The sequence below is a fragment of the Callospermophilus lateralis genome, chromosome 14 (genome assembly GCF_048772815.1).
Source record: "Callospermophilus lateralis isolate mCalLat2 chromosome 14, mCalLat2.hap1, whole genome shotgun sequence".
NCBI classification, from domain to species: Eukaryota; Metazoa; Chordata; class Mammalia; order Rodentia; family Sciuridae; genus Callospermophilus; species Callospermophilus lateralis.
Window position 1 is genome coordinate 54,468,060 of NC_135318.1, and position 18,681 is coordinate 54,486,740.

Genomic DNA, 18,681 nt, shown 5'->3' on the forward strand with positions numbered 1-18,681 from the left:
CAAAGATCTCTCATTCTATAGGTCCTATCTTCATGCTCTTAATTTTTTCCTTTGCTGTGCAGAAGTTTAACCTAGATTTTAAACTCTGATTAACTAGCCAACTAGATATGATAACCATTTCTTACCAGAGTGAATACAAATTTGGAACACAATTTTTTACTTGGAAGAATCCCCATAAGTGGAACCAAACCATGACCCAGACACTTAGCAATTGTCAACTTTGTTCACATTTTAGAGATAATATTTATGAATTTTGATCCAGAGCTTACTTACCATGTGACTTTGTTTAGTTGAAAATAATTTGATTTTGAGAAAAATAATAAAAAATTATATCTCACAATTGTAAATATCTTTTTCTTCTTTAGTACCAGTTTCTCTCATGCCATTGAAAGGAAGAATAATCATCTAATATTGTATGTTATAAAATCTTACAGAGGTATACTGTTATAACAAACACATTTTGAAAACAGGGTAATCCTATTTGGTCTAGATCTGTTCCCTTTAATGTAGCCATTAGCCACATGTTATTGAGCATATGTGGCTATTTCAAATTGAGATGTGTTGTACACCTGAATTTCTAAGACATGCTATAAATGAAAGAATGTTATGTATACTATTAGTTATTATTTTTAAATTATGGGCTGAAAATGATATTTTAGATACACTGGGTCTAATAAAATGTTTTATTAAAATTTTTTGCATTGTTTCTTTTTACTTTTTTGATGTGGCTACTAGGAAACTAAAATTTCTCTATATGGATCCTGTATTTCCAGTGGGGAAAATTTATAAAGCCAAGTTCAAAGAAAGTTGATATACACTTGTAGAAAATGTACTTTTATCACATACCTCTGCTGACAGTAATCCACTGACATCATATCCCTAAAGATGATAAGGAGCATTGGAAGAAAAGAATCCCCATTAACTGAATATCTGCCTTTTAAACATCAGGAAAAAAACTGAGGTGGGTCTCATAACCAAAGCTCTAATCATCTACTCTGCTTCTTTTAAAGTTTTGAGATAGTTCCACAAAGTAAATAAATAGTCCCTCTCCAACCCCATAATACTCAGCCCTCCAATGAATGAACATGGCCTGAAAAGTACCGGTTGACCTTGCAAAAATAATTACCAGAGACTACTGTGCAAAGAGTTGAATTAGCTGAGAATTTACACCATGCAGTACCACAGGATCTCTTTTATCTCAACAAGGATTGAAGGACCAGCCACAAGGAGGCAGGACGAATACCCATGGAGCATTGCGGAGGCACATCATTGTTAAGGCTGCCTGCAAGAGAACATCTTTCTTAATATGCACACCCCCAACCAGGAAGCCAAGAGTGAGGCTGTGGACCCCATGCATTACGTGCTCCAGTTCAGGTCTAAACTACTCTCTGCACACATATTCTTGAGCAGAACATCATGAGACATCAGTTGTCTCTTCAGTGAAATTATCATTAATTCATGAGTAATTTGGCATTGGTTTCTGCGTGATTTGTCCTCTCTGAAAATGAGCAGGCTTGGGCTTATGAAAATGGAAATTGATATACTTTCTATTCTTCTTGAGCCCATCTATTTCAGGTCTCCTTCTGGGGTATGCAGGAGGGTGCATGGTTTTCAAGTTGTGCAGATTTCTTTTAAAATAAATATCTGAGGGAGATTTGGAATGAGGATGCACTTCACTGACTGGTTGGCAAACCAGTCACCGCATCCACTATGCCTCACCACACATCCAGCACCACCTCCCTCTCTGAGCAGGGGGAGTCAAGCCCCTGCCTCCTTGGCTGGCCACTGGCAGCCTTATGAGACACCGAGGTTGTTGTCATCTACCTTCCTCAACTGGATCCACTCCATGGTAACATCTTGCTATTTTTAAGACTGATTATAAATTTTAAAATTCTGTTTCTAGTACACCTTATCCAGCAGCCATGACACAATTGGATGATAAATTATGATGATGATCATTCCAAGGTGAATTGCAGAGCTTTGGCCCAGTTTGGGGGAAATGTGATTAATACTGCTGCCAGTGCCTTCTGGTGAGCCAGTATCACAAACTAGCCATTTGATTTCATAATAAAGTGTCGTCGTGATCAACAGAGCAACACTCTCCGTTTAGGTGCTGGATTAGAATCCAGACGAACCCACAGTATGGTCTTTACACATCATCAGCTTCCACACAGGACATAAATTGCACTAATATAGTAATATACTGAAATCTCAGACCAACTGTTTGTCATCGGATTAGAATGTGATGACACAAAATAAAGATGTGAGAGAGAATCTGTGCTGAGGTCTAAATTCATATTGGAAATCTGGAAAGAAAAGACTGTTTATAAAATTATAGCCCGGGAATTGCTGCCAAAGTCAGCCTTTGGTGCAGCTGTAAGTCGGACGGAATCCACCCCCTTGACATCAGACCCGCGCACTGGCATGCTGCCCCCCTGACGCTTCCCTAGGTGGAAACTACATGTCATACTACAAAGTAGGCACTGTCAAGCCGCTGCTGTCATCCCGATTGGATCTCTGTGATGGGTGGCTCATTTGTCCTCCTCCACCCAGCAGAAAGAAAGCCACCAGAGCACTTGTGGTTTCAGCATTCATATTTATCATTCCCAGGTTTGAGTTCTGCCCAATTGATCAGACTTCATGAGTCCTGCCTGCAAGTATTTTCATCTCTGATAAGTGTTTGCTCTTTTTCTTCCCCCCCGGTTTTCATTCATCTTCAATTCCCTTATTCTTCATCTTCTACTCCTAAGATATGTTGACTTCCTTGCTACAGATTCTTCTTCTATAGACAGTGCACTGTATCATTTACAAAACCCAAGGATGCATTGTAGTTCTGCTATTGAGAAAAACTGGGTCCATATAGAGAGAGATGGAAAAAAAGCTTATGCCGAAGGACTATTGGAACCAGGGAGAAAACAATGTTTGATATAATTGCCTATACATTTCAGAAGTTCTTAGAGGATTGTCTTAAAAGATTTTTTTTTAAAAATTATGTTATTTGGAATTATGGTCATATCCACAAAAATATTTTATATTTCAAATGGTCCGATAGGCAGCAAGAAGGCGATAGTGGTGGGTATAGGAATCACCAAAACTCAGGCTAGTTGTTTTAATATCCATCATGCAAGTTGATCCTTATAAAAGTAGTGCTGGATAGGAAGGAAGGTGAGATTATGAGCTCAATTTTGTAAATAAGAAAATTGGTGTGTAGAGAGCAGAAGTGACTTGCCCAAAGTTACCTCCCAAGCCACAGAACCTAAATCTATATCTTCTGATTATTTTCATTTTTTCAGAATGTATTTGAGTGTATTTTTATTTTTACATGATAAATACATCATTAAATACTATATTTTTAGTCTTGCAGGACTTTTAAATAGTCTTTTCATATGTTACAAGCATTTTGTAAACCACTTTATTGAGGTATGACGAGCGTACCAAAAGCTGTGTATATTTAAAACATACATTTTATGAGTTTAAAGATAAACTTATATACATGAAATCATAACCATAATTAATGCCATGTACATTACCATCACCTGAAAAGTTTTGTCCTGCCTTCTTCTTTAAGTATTATAATTATTACTATTTTGTCATCAATGCAAGATATATTCTGTTAGTAAACTTTTAAGAATCCTATAGTATTATTATTATGACAGGTACTGTGTTATACAGTTACTCTCTAGACCTTCATTTTGCATACCTGAAATGTGTATTCTTTGACCAATACCTTGCTGTTTTTTTCCCTTCCTCCAGCACCTAAGGTAAATACCATCTTTGCTTCAATAAGTTTGACAATTTTAGATTCCTTGTGTAAATGAGATTGTAGAGTATTTTTCCTTTTATGTCTGACTTATTCCATTTAGCTTAATGTACTCCAGGTTCATCATTTTGTCATAAATTGCAACATCTCCTTTCTTAAGGCTAAATAATACTCCATTATATGTATACAGCACATTTTCTTTACCCATTCACCTGCTGATGAACTTTTAGATTGTATTCGTGTCTTGTGTATTGTGAATAACACTGAAATGAACCTGGTAATGTAGATATCTTTGCAAGATCCTGATATGAATTCTTTGGTATATACATTCAGAAGTGGGATTGTTAGATCATCTGCTAGCCCAATTTTAAATTTGTTTCTAGGAACTTCTGTACTATTTTCCATAATGGCCATACCAATGTACATTCCCACCCACAGCACACAAAAGTTCCCCTTTTTTCCCAAATCCTCACCAATAGTTGTTATCTATTTGTCTTTATGAGAATAACCATCCTAACTGGCATAGGTGATACCTCCCTGTGGTTTTGATTGGGATTTTCTGATGATTAGTGATGTTGAGTACCTTTTTATTTCCCTGTTGGCCATTCCTATGTCTTCTGTGGAGAAATATCTATTCAGTTATTTTGTGCATTTTCAATTGGGTTATTATTACTATTTTTGGCCAGTGAGTTATAGGATCCTTATATACTGTGGAGAGGAACCCATTGTGGGATCTGTGGCTTGTAGATATTCTCTCCCATTCTGTAGGTTGCCTTTTCATCTTTCTGCTTCCCTTGCTATCCAGACATGTTTCAGTTTCATGTCTAATTTTGCTTTTGCTTTTGTTATCTGTGCTTTTGGTGTCATATCCAAGAAAGCATTGCCAAGGCCTATGTCAAGAAAAATTTTTTTTCCTGTATCCTCTTGGCATTTTCTGGTTTTAGATCTTATGTCTTTAATCCATCTTGAGTTGATATTTTGTATATGATGTGAGACAAGAGTCCAATTTCTTTCTTTCTTTTTTTTTTTTTTTTTTTTTTTTGCTTGTGAGTGTTATAGTTAAAGCTTTGTCCTGGGGTTTCATAAACTGACTTCCAGACCACTCATGTATAATCTAATCAAGCCTTTATTGAAGCACACCAGTGGCCGCTGACCAGAACATAAAGCTGTTCCCCTGATCAGCCTGGAACAATTGCAGGGCGCTCCTTATAAGCCTGAAAACCACAAAAGGAATGTTCGGGGGTCTAGCCAATGCAAGCAAGTCAGGTTACAGAAGCGGGAGAGTGCAGTCAAGCGGAGGGAAGCCTAACCAATCACAGTTAGTCCAATCACCCCAGTTACAGAAACAGAGCCCTATTACCCCAGTTTCACAAGCAATGTCCCATTAGGTAGATCTGTGTTCTTAAAAGTTTCTATAGCAAAAGGAAAAGAACATCTTGCCCCAGTCATGACCCTTCTCCTTAGCATAGTTATTTTATAGAATGGAGTCACAAAACAAAATGGAGTCACATTTGCTTTTACTATCCCATGAGTATCCAATTTTTCTAACATTTATTGAAAAAGACTATCCTTTCTCCAGTGTATATTCTTGGTAGACTTCTTGAAGATCAGTTGACCACATAAGCATGGGTTATTTCTGGCCTTTTCTGACTCTTAATCAAAAATTCTACCCATAGACTAAAGGAAGGGTTTTGTGGAGAGTGTAAGGGAGGGAAAGGAGGAGTATGAAGGAATGAAACAGACTAAATTGGGCAGTGTGCATATGTGAATGTATCACGTTATTATATAAAACTATAATGCACCAATAAAAGTAATTTAAAAAGTATACCTCAAAAAAATTAAAAACAGAATTTAGATGGTAAAATCTGGTTCTTGGTTAGATTCAAAGAAATCCATCAATTCAGTGCAGTGGATTAGAATCACCTGGTCTCAATGATGTTTTTAGAAGTCAGTGAATGTATCTTTTCCATATTATGTAAAGTCCTAAATGCTATAGTCAGCAAGCAGCTGATACTTATGAGTTGGCTCATTAATATTTATTGATAACCATTGAGCACCTGCTTTGTACCAGCCTCTCTCCTAGCTTATGAACTATTAATTAATATAGTGCGCTCTTTGCTGAAGCATCACTCCAGATCCTTTAAAATAAACTGATCATTCCAGCTGCTGAAAGATGACTGGAAGTAGATTATTCATTTCAGTAATTGATTATTGGTGTTCAAACTCTGTGGAAAGAGAGAGATGCATTCCTTGGAAATTCCACCCTCTGTTCCAAGGGCAAGATATCAGGAAGGTCTTCTTCATGATATCTGTGTGGAAACCAAGTTGAAAAACCTAAGTCAAGAAAAGAGTCATGGCAGATGCTAAGGAGAAATGATCAGATCACCAGGTTATAGTGCAAGTGTTTGGGGGTCAGGAGGCATTTACTCTAATGGGTATGTAGGCCTGGGGCCTCTTTGAAATTAAGAACAGCAGGAATTCTAAAAGAGGCAGCTGAGTCAACATCACAGCTACAGTAACCAGCCACAGTGACCACTTTAGGCAAATGGCACTTACTAGTTTCAATGACACTGTGTTCAGCCCAGACTCAATTTTTAGATGTTTGTTTTGAAGGATGTTCTTTTAGATAGTAAGAATTCTGCATATAAATCATTAGAAAAATCACATAGTTATCTTCCCTTTTGTTTCATACCCTGGAATTTACTGTGAGCTGAAGACCTTCCTCAAAGTACTCTTGTCCTTGTCTCGTGCCTCTTTTTCTCCAGCTTCAGATGTTCTTCAGCTGTCATAAGAACCCATGACTTGTGGATTTGGAAAATCCTAAATTGTTATTATATGACCTCTGTGTGCTTGTAACATGGGCCTTTAGAGGATTTCCCTTAAAAAAAAAAATAAAACAGCTGCTTCTCAATTCACATATTTATCTACATTCTTTTCAGGAGTATTACTCAGAAATCTAAAGGGCTGCGGTTATGATCTGCCTCACTTAAAGGCAGCAGGGATGGGATAATTTTTGCTTTTGATGCCTCATTAGATTATTTTACCAAAGTCTTTAGCTAATCTGATCACTGTTGAGATTCAAATGAAGTAATTCACAAGAAAATAGTTGTATGTACTGTGTATATTATGGCACCCTGTGAAGTTGACTAGTAGTAATCTATCTGCCTGTTTTAATTATCATATAAATTTAACAACCCTTTCACCATGTTCAATATTATATCATGTCTTAACTACTCCGATTTTTGCATTTCCATTTTCAAGGATGTTTTCTTTGATCCTATATATATAAAATGGAAATGATAGAATCGATGGGGTACAGAAATAACGTGACAATTATTCTACAACCAATGACAAAGTTTCTCTTAACCAAGAAAATGTACTGAAAAGCTATTTTACCATATACACAAGAAAGAAGCTATAGGTGGAGGACACAAGAGAAAGCAGAGCTTTTGAAGGAAATTTTGAAGGGGGAACAAAGCTGTCCCCCCAAACAAATAATTCTACCTCTGTGTTTGTTACAGGACAACAGCTGTATCTAGCTCTCCTGTAGTGTGCCACCCTTATCCATTATCCATTTCTATATAATTTTGAATTTCAACCTATTTATTTGCTCACACATCTGTGCTTCAGTAATTTGGGCAATGCTCAGCAGGGCAGTTCTTCTGTTGCATATGCTACCAGCTGGGATTAAAATGTGCAAGAAAGCTTCCAATTGGCTAAATTCAGCTAACAACTGAAATGGGCTGGAAGATACAAGAATGCTTCTCTCTCATGTCTGGTGCCTCTCCTCATATAGATAGCTTGGGCTTCCTCACAGTATGGTGGGATGCATTTTCACATGATGTTTAGGTTCCATAAGAGCTACAAACAAAAAGTATAAATCTCTTAAGCCCCAGTCTTTAAAGTATAGCACCTCTTCTGCCATTTTGTATTGGTTAAAACTAACAATAGGCATCCATGGCATAGCACAGATTCATTGAGGGTAAACACACACACACACACACACACACACACACACACACACACTTGGGCTCTCCATCAGAGGAGAAAAGGGATGAAAGGAATCCAGAGCCAGGTTTTGCAATCTACCACATCTACCCACCTAGAGTGTCATCATTCATCATGTCAACTTGAAGCACTAAAGTTTAACTCCTCTTCTTAATCTCTGCATCATTTTCTCTACCTTCCTGCATCTCTGAAACCTGAAATCCAAACAGTTTAATGATACCAAATGCTTCAAATTAGTGCCTGTCTTATTGTTCCTGGTAGTTGGGGAGGGGATCAATATTAATGAAGAGAGAAGCAGTAAACACTGTTAATAGGGATAAAGTCGGAGACACCCTGCTACTGCAGGGATGTGTTTCAGCATGTGGTGAGTTACATGGCATTGGGTCTGGAAGCCTGAGACTTTAAGGCACCCACAATAATAACTCCACCAAAGTTAGCACTATGGGTAAATTTTAATAGATGATGTCTTACAAAAAGCTCTTTGCTTGAAATGCAGCCCAAAGACTAAATTAGAGTCAAAGCCCCCGTCAGTTAACTGTGCTATAACATGTGAAGAATTGATTTTCTTATTTTCAGCTGTCAGACCTGCTACAAAGAATGAGTTTTAATTCTGGGGATGTTATTAAACTCCTTGCTTAACTGGCAGAAAAATGGAACTGCTAGCTGGGTGACGGTGGAGCTGCTGTCGGATTGAATGACACCTGTCAGAGTATGATGAATGACCCTCTCTTCCCCACAATCCCCTGTTCTGTCACTCAGGTGAGGCCCATTAATCTTCATCCTGGGCCTGTCAGACCAGGCACCCATGACGACAAAATGTCTTGAAGCGTTTACCCCCAAGATACACGGAACAATACGATCTTCTCATTGTCAGAGCCACATCGAATTAGCATAATTTATTATGACTTCCCTCCCCCTCATTCCCTACCTCTGTACCACCCCCCAAAAAAGCAAGTGGGGGCTAGATGGGATTAGACAGATGGAGTGTAGGACCAGACTGCCAACTATCAAGCCCCCTGCTGTGCCTGATGAGGGGGGGCAGCATCTCTACAAACCAATCAAAAAGCTGGCAGTTCAATTACAGAGTAATAAAGGGACATTCATCATTCAATTAGGCACCTGTCATGGTTTCACAAAAGGGAAAACTTCTAACCTGAGACTCCGGGGAGAAGATGCTACAACCAGGAGACAGGGAAATAAATGAAAAAAGGGACAAAGTGAATTACTGACCAACCAGACAAAAGGATAGATGTTAAAAATAAGGAGAAAGTTCTCCCTAGGTAAAAATCAGAAAAGTTAGATGACCTTACCCAGATTTAAAGAGGCTAATATTAAAAGTAGCGATGGTGCCTTCCTTTGTGGTATATCTCATGATTAAATATTCCCTTTAGAAGCTGCCCAGGAAACTGAATTTCGAAAGAGAAAAATCAGGAGAAATGAGTAATACTGTTACACAAAAGCATTGTTCCTTAAATGACTAAGACATAGAGCTAACAGGAGAAAACCTAAGTGGACATTCAACTTGGATGTGTCACTGTATTGAGGGCCTTGATCACAAATGGCATTTGGAAAATATGATGCCCTGCTAGTGGCTGAAAATAAGAGTTGACAAATTTGATTTCTTAGCAAGTATATGTGCTGGTGAGTGAAGCACGAACAAGGTTTTCAATGAAAAAAAATTTTTTTCTTTTTTTTTTTTTTTTTTTTTGGATAAAAATATATTCTTTGAACTTAATGGCTGATTTTTACCTTTATTCATGTTAAAGGTTCCAGGCAGGTCTTATGCCATATAAGTAAATGAACCATAGAAAGTTAAAGCTAGAAGTAATGATCACAAGTCCCGTTAGTCCTGGGACTAATGATCTTAGTCCCAGCCCTCTCAGATTTAGGGACCCGGGACTGTCTACCTCAAGGGTGGTTCTGAAAATTAGCCTGTAAGTTAGGGATTAGTTGCTAAAATTTCTCACTTCTGCTTTTGGTCTCACTCCACAGCCCAGCACTGCTTCTCATGTGATTTGAATTTATTTTCCCAAAAATTGTCAAGAAAAATATATAGCAAATCTTTTTTATATTATAAAATGATTATAAATAGAGCCAAGTAAAATCAGGCATTTCTACTTTGAATGAAAGTGTTCACATTATCACTTTTATAGAATTGATTGTTGACTCTGATAACATCTCTTAATAGATTATCAATAGGCAGGTTTGTATTACACATATTTTTTGTAGTGACCCAATCTGCGGTTTTCAATATCTACCATGTGTCATCTTTCTAGGTAACTGGCTTTCAGATGCAGTTTTGAAAGGCCCTTAGATTATTACATCTTGACCCGTTTATTTGATTTCACGGAAGAGAGCTTCTATTTTCTTGCTTTATTTTTCCCCCCTTCCTTAAGTTCTTTTTTATTTTCATTGTATTTTTTAAAATATATTTTTAGTTGTAGATACCTTTATTTTATTTATTTATTTATTTTTATGTAGTACTGAGGGTCAAACCCAGTGCCTCACACATGTTAGGCAAGCACTGTTCCACTGCGCTATCATCCCAGCCCTTCATTATCTTTTTATTTAAATCAAAAACATTCAACACTTACTCTAGATAAATTTATACAACCAGAGTAAAATTAATTTTGTGAGCAGCTATTCAAGCAAATGTTGAAGAATTTATATAAAAAACGGAGATGCTTAACTCAGGCTTTTGTAAAAAAAAAAAAAAAAAAAAAAAAAAACAAAAAACAAAAAAAAACTGGACAGTAAATGTTCTTCTGAGATTTTAATCTTCATCATGTATTAAGTGGATAGATAGGTATATCCTATGTGTGTATGGATATGTATCGTATAATATACATTTACACACAAACACACACCTTATATCATATGCTGTAAATATAGTCTTTTCATTTTGGGTTTTAAAAACTTGTCTGCTACTGCTGAAAAAAACAAAAGTTAGAGTTAACCTCATTTTGTTGTATACTAAGATATATTGGCAAGTCCTCTAAGATCTTTGTTCATAAGCCCTTAAATGTCATACTCCAGAATCAGTAAGGTGGGCCATTCCATTTAGAATGTATTTATTGCTTTAATAGGCTTCTAAAACATACTGTCAATTCCATTGGAGGAGTACAGCAGAGAGGAGAGAAAATGACTTTTCCTACCTCCCCTTCCTGTCTCTATCCTTCTGGTTAAAATCCTGCTGATGCATTTGTAAAACCAACAGAGATTTCAACGTTTTTTCTATTTTGCATTTTTCACTGGCAAACTAAAAATAAGACAAAAGTAGGAAGAGAAAAAAATCACCAAGGTCATAAGTATTTAAAACTTCGGAGATGAAGGAATATGCTCTTAAACCCAGAATTAAGACCATAACTATTGACAAAATCTCAATCAATATCCATCACTGCTGGTAGCACAGGGATCTAGAAGAAGAATTGAATCTGACAAATTTTTATACATAACCAAAATACACAAAATGTCTTACATTTCTTATATGAAAGTATGCCTATGTGTGCAAGGATAGCAGGATACCCTAAGGACGGAAGACCTATGTATTGGCACAAGCAAGCAGTAAGACCCCAGGTACCATTGCATTTCTTTGGGTTTTAGTTTACTCATTTGTAAAATGAAAGCATTGAACTCAGTCATCTCAAGACCCTTTCTCTCTAAAATTTTCTGATTTTTCTCTTAAAGTTGTCTTTTCAGAGTGACTCACACTGCTTTGATAAAGAGGTCAGTGGTAATTGAAAGCCAGCCTCCAGTTATACCCCCCTAAAATATAAGAGGTTGTATCCTGTTGAATCACATGTGGTCAGTAGAAAATGCATATCATAGACATTGCAGGTAATAAAGAAGGAAGCTATTGACCTTAAGCCTCAGGGCTTCCTGTTGCTCCCGTGAGAAAGGCAGAGTACACCCAGACCCCACTGCTTCTTCCTTCCTCCTCTCCTGTGACATATTTTGCTTCATCAATATCACATTTATATCTATTTCTCTGTTTCTCCGACTTTGGGGGTACACACTATTGCTTTTTGTTTTAATGCTGAATCATAGTGTATTTTCTTGAAGACATTTCAACTCAACCCAATTCAAGCAGTTTAACATTACGCCTTGCTCAACTAAAATTAGGAAAATAAGTACAACTGTGACCAAGTTTAGTCGTGTGCATGCAATAACAACTATTATCATTGCCACCTGGCCAAAAGTGATTGTAAAATATTGATGAGAAAGCATATTCTAATTTCATGAATATTAAGAGAAAAATTAATGTGCATTTAAGAATCCATGATATAGGATGAATGGGTTAGTCTTCTCTTGGTCTACAACAACTTGTCTAAGGGCTCTAAGCATCTCAGGCCAGCCAGGGGCCCTGGAATAAGGAGAGCAATATCTTATGCATACCTGTAACCTCACTCAGCATGACTCAGCATAAGAGCTACCCAGAAGGTCTGCTGAGAGAGAACTTCCAGACAGTAGTCCTCTATAGGCAACTCCATAGAATTGTGACTGGTTATGGTTTCATAAATAAGAATCTGTGAAGCAAAAGTCTCTACTCACCGTTGACTTTGCAGTTTAAATTACCAAAGTTAAAGAATGATACCCATGTCTTTCTGATGACTTTCTATTTTCTTGGAGAATTAAGGTTCTTGCTCTCTTTGTCTAGTATTTGAATGGTCATAAGAGGTTGGAAATATCACTAGGGGGTCAAATTTCTAAATATTTCCTCACAACCTTCTCTACTTTTCCCCTCATCTTGTCATTTTGCCTTTCAAGTATGTCCACCTCTAGATCCACCAGTCAGTCTTCCCAGGACAAACAAAATCCACTTCTGGTCCTTGCCAGTTTTTATCTTCACAGTCTAAGGTCATGACCTTGGTCAGTGTCACAGCCCCTGGCACTTCCCTTCTTAAAGGTGGGAAGCTGGTTTCTTTGATTTTTCTTGTTTACTTTGACTAAACAAAGCAATAAGGCTCAGCATAGGTCCAAAGCTTCCTCACTCTTACGCTTGCAAGTCTTCCTTCTGAAAGTTTATTGAAATCCACATCTAAATTGAATAAAACACATTTTTGGTTCCTACAACTAAAATTGATTGTGGTATGTGGTATGCCTGATCTTAATTTATTTTTTAAAAATGTTAAGCATATGTAGAACTGCATACCACACAGACTCGAGTATTTCACATCAGACCCACAGATACATGTTCACCTATGTGATCCAGATTGTAAATGCAACTTTCTATTTTGTTCGTTTCCTTTGAAACATGCAGGCAGCTTTCAGGCCTCCACTTCATCATTTTCTTGACTGCAGACAGACAGGACTGAATATTAGACAGGACTGGATACTCATTCATTCATTTTCTCACTCATTTTGTGAATCTCTCTTATACCATACAAGATATTCTCTAAGAATTCAGAGTCTAATGAGAGAGATTCATACATAAATAGATAGTTACAACATAGGTGGTAAGCACAATGTAAAGATAGGCTCAGAGTCTTAAGGAAGCAAAGGTGTCCTAATTCTCTGACACTCTCACAAGTTAGACTTTCCTTGCAGCAGACTTCCATTATCATGTTTGATATCCTGGTTGGGAGGGGTTGGGGATATAACTAAGGGGTAGAGCCTTTGCCTTGCATGTGCAAGGACCCAGGTTCCCAGGTTCAATACCTAGTATATAAAAAAAAAATTGATATCCTGGTTGGGCATTGAGAAGTCATGGTGTTTGAGCAGAAGAAAAGGGAACTAAAGAACAGAAGGCTTTGTTTACACTCCAGGTAAGGAAATGGAGGGTTAAAAAAGTAATCACACCAACGCAAAAAGAGGAGGAAGATAGCAAAGTATCAGGAATGCAGCTGGATGAATAATTGATGAGCTGGTGGCCTAACAGAGAGTCTCATTAATATGATCCTGCAGGTTCATTAAGTACTATTCCAGGCTTGTCTTGGAGGGGCCTCCTGAGTCTTGATTAGGGATTGTGTGGCTTTCGCTTCCACATCAGAACTTTGGGCTTTAGGTTCTGACAACCACTTCCTAAGCCCTTATGCTTTTACCCCAGCACCTTTTAGAAACTCTTCTCCATCCCCCTCTCACTAATCATGGGCCCCTAACCATGACAGTCAGTCCTAGTAAATAATATATCAAGATAAATGATAATTGTTCTGTTTTAAGTGTCTCCTAATGAGCATCATAAATTAAAAATTAATATTGCAAAGACTGTATGAATAGCATCAAATCCATAAACAAAGCAGCGGGTATCACGCTTGCAAATGAAAGCTAAACACCTCCCTTGTCCTCTTTTTCCATTCCCCACCTCTACCCACCCTCCCCACAACTCCTTCCCCACCTCTATCCTAATTCTACAGGCCTGAAATCCAGGAATTATATTGCACACAATACCAGGTTTTCCCCCACAGGTTATTACTGGCCTACTGCTTACTTACATGGTTTAGTGGGACTTGAAGATACACTCTCGAGATTTACTTCTTATTATTTCTTTTCCTTAGCAAAGCAAAGCTTTAGATGGGGGGAAAGGTAGAATTGAATTATGAAAAAAAAACTGAAGGTAAGGCAGATCAACTAGGTCAGACCCCATGGAAAGGTCAACTATAGAGTCGCTTTCGCTGGCATAAAACAAATTCTGTCCTTCCATCCTAGAGAATTGAACTCCAAACTGGGTTACAATGTGGAGACTATGTACAATAAGGTTAACCTGGTAAGTAGAGTAAGATTATAGCTATTGTTTCATCTTCCTTTTTAGTGCTTTTCTGAATTTTCCAAATTTCTATAATTACTATTATGGCATTTATAAGTAAAATGATCACTTAGTCAGACACAAAATGTCCAGTCACAAAGGTTACAATGACCACTGTTTTGTAAGTCTTTTCATAAGGTGCCAGAAACGGCAAGGTGTTTATCATCTCTGTCCTTCTAAGCAGCACCGAAAGGCAGATAATATTCCTCCCATCCAATTGCTCTCTAGAAGGAAAGGAGGTCTTAACCAGTGGGCTACAAGAATTCCAATTCCCTTTTTGGAGATGGGCACATAGATCACCTTGGCCAATGACATGACCTATTCACCTGTGTAACCAGTGTCCTTTGCTGGAATTCAGAATGCACCCAGCAGACTGCTGGTTATGATTTGACTTCTCTGTTGGCTGCCAATGCTAGGGTACATACAGGTCATGCTCATATAAAGAACACAGAACATATGGCAGTTGTATTTTCTCACTGTAAATAAACATGTTGGCTTTGTCCTATATAAAATAAATTTCCCAATAACTTGAGTTCCGTTGCTTTTGGACTAAGAGGATAAAGGATTTCTAAGCCCTCGCTGATTGCTGAACTCTATATCAAATCCATATGAGCTCCATGTCTCTGAATGTTCTCCCCCAGTGGATTCACTGGCTTTACTAATGCAAGGGCTCAACTGTTCTCCCAGCTATATGTGGGGAAAAAATATAAAACAATTCACCTTTTTGGCAATGGAGCTGCATAACCAATAAAAAAAAAAAAAAAAAAAAAAGTGGTTTTATTTCAGGCGGTTACCCAGATTACTTTTACTAAACTTAGCCGAAATGCCACCCCTGTGCCTTTGCAGAATGTGCATAATATGCATTGGTGTTGGCATTGATGCCTCTGCAATTTCCTCACACAAACAGAGACACTATAGTCAAGAATACTATCACAATAGAAAACTGGACTTGTCTCTCCCTGGGATGCCCTAAACCCAACAATGGCTAAGCTTCCCCAAACCAAAGTGCACATAAGAATACAGTGCTTAAGCTAATTAAATCCGCTGCAGAACCAGGAGAATTACAAGAACAGCAGTAACACATTTTTATTTTATAAAAATGCCCCCACTGAAACAACAGATCTGAATGCAAATGTAAAACTAAGCATTCGATAATGCTCACTTTCACATCTGTCAACATTTTAGAGAAACTTTAAGAGGAATACAAATACATTTGTGGTTCTAGAAATTTTTTAGTTTATGCAAAGAACACATTTGAGGAGATTTTGTTTTCATAAGTTCCCAGGTATACAATAAAAAAACATTACAGAATCACAAACCTTTGAAACTGGAAGAAATCATGAAATTCATGCAGTTCTACGCCCTCATTAGATTTCAGGAAATTTGAAGGTGAAAAAGAAATTAGGATGGATTATCCTATTGGACCCTTAGCATTTGAATGGCTAATCACTCAACACAAGATCAAGAGCTAAGCCAGACAAAACCCACTGGCCACCTAACCTATCTGTACTTTTTACAAGCAAAATTAAGTGGAAAATTAAAATATTTGCCAAGTTTCTTTATTGAGCTTCTTTGAGCTTTGTTTAGTTTTTTTTTTTAAGAAACATGAGATACAGTAGAATAGACAGTGCGACATAGCTTGTATGTAGTATTTAAATATTGATAAGTTCATATTTGATATGATTTGTTTCTTTATTATATCCTATGAGTATTATTTCATGAAACTTTGCATGCTTCAGTTATTTGTATCCACAGTTATTTGTGTGTGTGTGTATATACACATATACGTGTGTGTGTGTTTGTGTGTGTGTGTGTGTGTGTGTGTGTGTGTATGATATAGAATTTATTTCTTACTGTGGGCCTCAATAAAATAGATCCAGAGCCACCTGAGAAGGAATTTCATTTTGGCCTTATTCAACCACGAACAAAAAGGAAATGTAAAGTAAAAATTTCTTATGAAAGTTTGGGGGGCATCTTGCATTAAGCAATCACTTTCTTATCATTGCAGGCTGAAATGTTCTTTCTACTTCAGGGCTAGTGCAAGACCTTATAGATAACTAAAAAGGAAATAAACTTAAGAATCTAGGGGAAAGGACAAATGCACAATGGATGGAAAGGAAATTCACTTTCAGTATTTTGAGATGTATTTTTTTTTCTTTCCTAAAATCTAAGTTTGAGGTAAAAAAAAAAAAAATATGCTCAGTTCATGGCATGTGGATGTATGATAATATGTGTTGAATGAATACTGAGCTAAGAGATGGAAAAATAGACAGCTACTTGCTTGTTATGCAAAACTGGGCAAAGTTCTTAATTTCTCTGGTCTCCAATCAGAAAGAAAGAACCAGGCAAGGATAGCATTTCTTTCAGGAATGCTCGCAGAACTTTTTCCAAGGGATACTAAGAATTGGAAATTATTAATAAGTGATATGTAGGGGGTCCCTTTATGGATGTCTATGTCCTCCATTCTCATCTATATGTGCACCATCCATCCCAAAAGTCCTCATTTCCAGTCTCAGAAAAATGACCTCAAGGAGCAGGAGGAAGAAGAGGAAGAAAAGGAGGATGCAAAGAAGGAAAAAAAAAATCACTCTGGATTTTCTCCACATCCAACCACACAAACTGGATACTATTAAATTCCTCAAAGTAAGGAGAAATAGTTTTGGCTGTAAATTAGGTATCTTTTTTATTTACACAGATCTTTTCATATATCTAAACATTCACACACACACACACACACACACACACACACACAGAGAGAGAAACAGAGGGAATTTAGTGTTCAAATTGGTACCTTGTCTGAAGATGACACCTCAACAGGCTCTGTGTATGATTGTTCATGAATAGTTTTGTAGCTTCAGGACCAAGTCAGAGGTCTGGAATTAGCAGGAGCCGCACCCACCTGTTCCTGTGGCTTTGGGACTAAAGGAGCACCAAAAGAGCCCAATTTGGAGGGGTGACAGACAGCCATCCACTACAGCTGCAACTCTCCTTGGGAACACTGGCCTCAGGGAACAAAGTAACCCTTTGTGTGAAGAAGTTCTGAGTCTGGGTAGCCAGAGGGCATGTTCTTCTGGAGAAGCAGAGCATACTAGTTAAAAGTGCACCATTAAGCAAAGCACAGACAGTCCCTGCTTCGATTTCCTTACGCAAAATACTATAGAACTTAACTTATGAGTTGTGGGGGAAAAAAAATGTAGGACATGACAAAATACCTGATACTTAGCAAGTGCTCAATAAATATTTTTTTTATTATGGTATAACTGAATCCAGACCATGCTTATGAGATCAAGGATGATGAAGTTTTAAATGATATATTGGTACAGACAGGTTCAGCTGTGATGTAAATTATGTAGAAAGACATTGAGGAGGTATCCACATGGAACTGAAAACTAGTGCTACTTTCACGGTTCATTCTGTTCACTTGACTCCACCAAATGACTTGGAAGAGTTAAAATAAGCCAACTGGTCATCCCTAGGTGGTTAGTAAATGTTGTATTTAATGGGTAAAATGGGCAGCTGGGAGGGCATCATTTCTCAGCAGACATCCTCTTGCTGTAGATTTCCATTGTTTAAAATTGCAACACATTTTGAACCCCAAAATCTCTGGGCATGTTGCCTCTGTCCAGCCATCCTGAGGTTTGTATATGCCCAAGAATACCTCCTCATTATCCTTATGAAGTACTGTACCCCTCATCTTCAATCTGTGGTCTCTGCTCATCTTTAGGTGATCAAAGATGGCTTCAGTTTACCCTGGAAAGCAGATTATTGCTGTTCTTTTATCTCAGAGAAATGGAGACAGCAGCAGAAAGAGCAGCAGTCTGTCCAAGGGACATATAGTCTACAAAAGTGACATGGCCACTGGATTCTTGAATGTGATAAACAGGCAGAAGGTAATGTTACCCAAAGCCACCCCACCCAGCATGCAGATAAGGTTAACATTTTGCAGGAGCTGCTCCGGCAGTGAGCGCAAGCAATTCTACCAGGTGCAGGCAATGCAGAATAGGTTGACAGACTGACACAGGGTATATTTTGGGAGGAAAATAAGACTAAAGAGTTAATTGAAGGATATCGGAAGAAAGCAAAAGAAATTAACCAACCTATCTGCAAACCATACCCTGGAAATGAATGGGTTCTTTAGTGTTTGGGACATTTTAGTGTTATAAAAATGAAG

At 37.6% G+C, this 18,681-nt stretch overlaps 1 long non-coding RNA gene across 2 annotated transcripts in view; it reads right to left on the reverse strand.

Moving 5' to 3' along the window:
- The window catches only part of LOC143379878 (uncharacterized), a 138,909-nt gene that overhangs the window by 12,608 nt on the left and 107,620 nt on the right, over positions 1–18,681 (reverse strand). The window contains exon 3 of one of the 2 annotated variants that reach the window (XR_013088577.2): positions 1,127–1,282. The exons of the other annotated variant lie outside the window; for it this stretch is intronic. This is a non-coding gene — a long non-coding RNA (uncharacterized LOC143379878). The remainder of the gene's footprint in view (positions 1–1,126; positions 1,283–18,681) is intronic. 2 annotated transcript variants of the gene reach the window in all.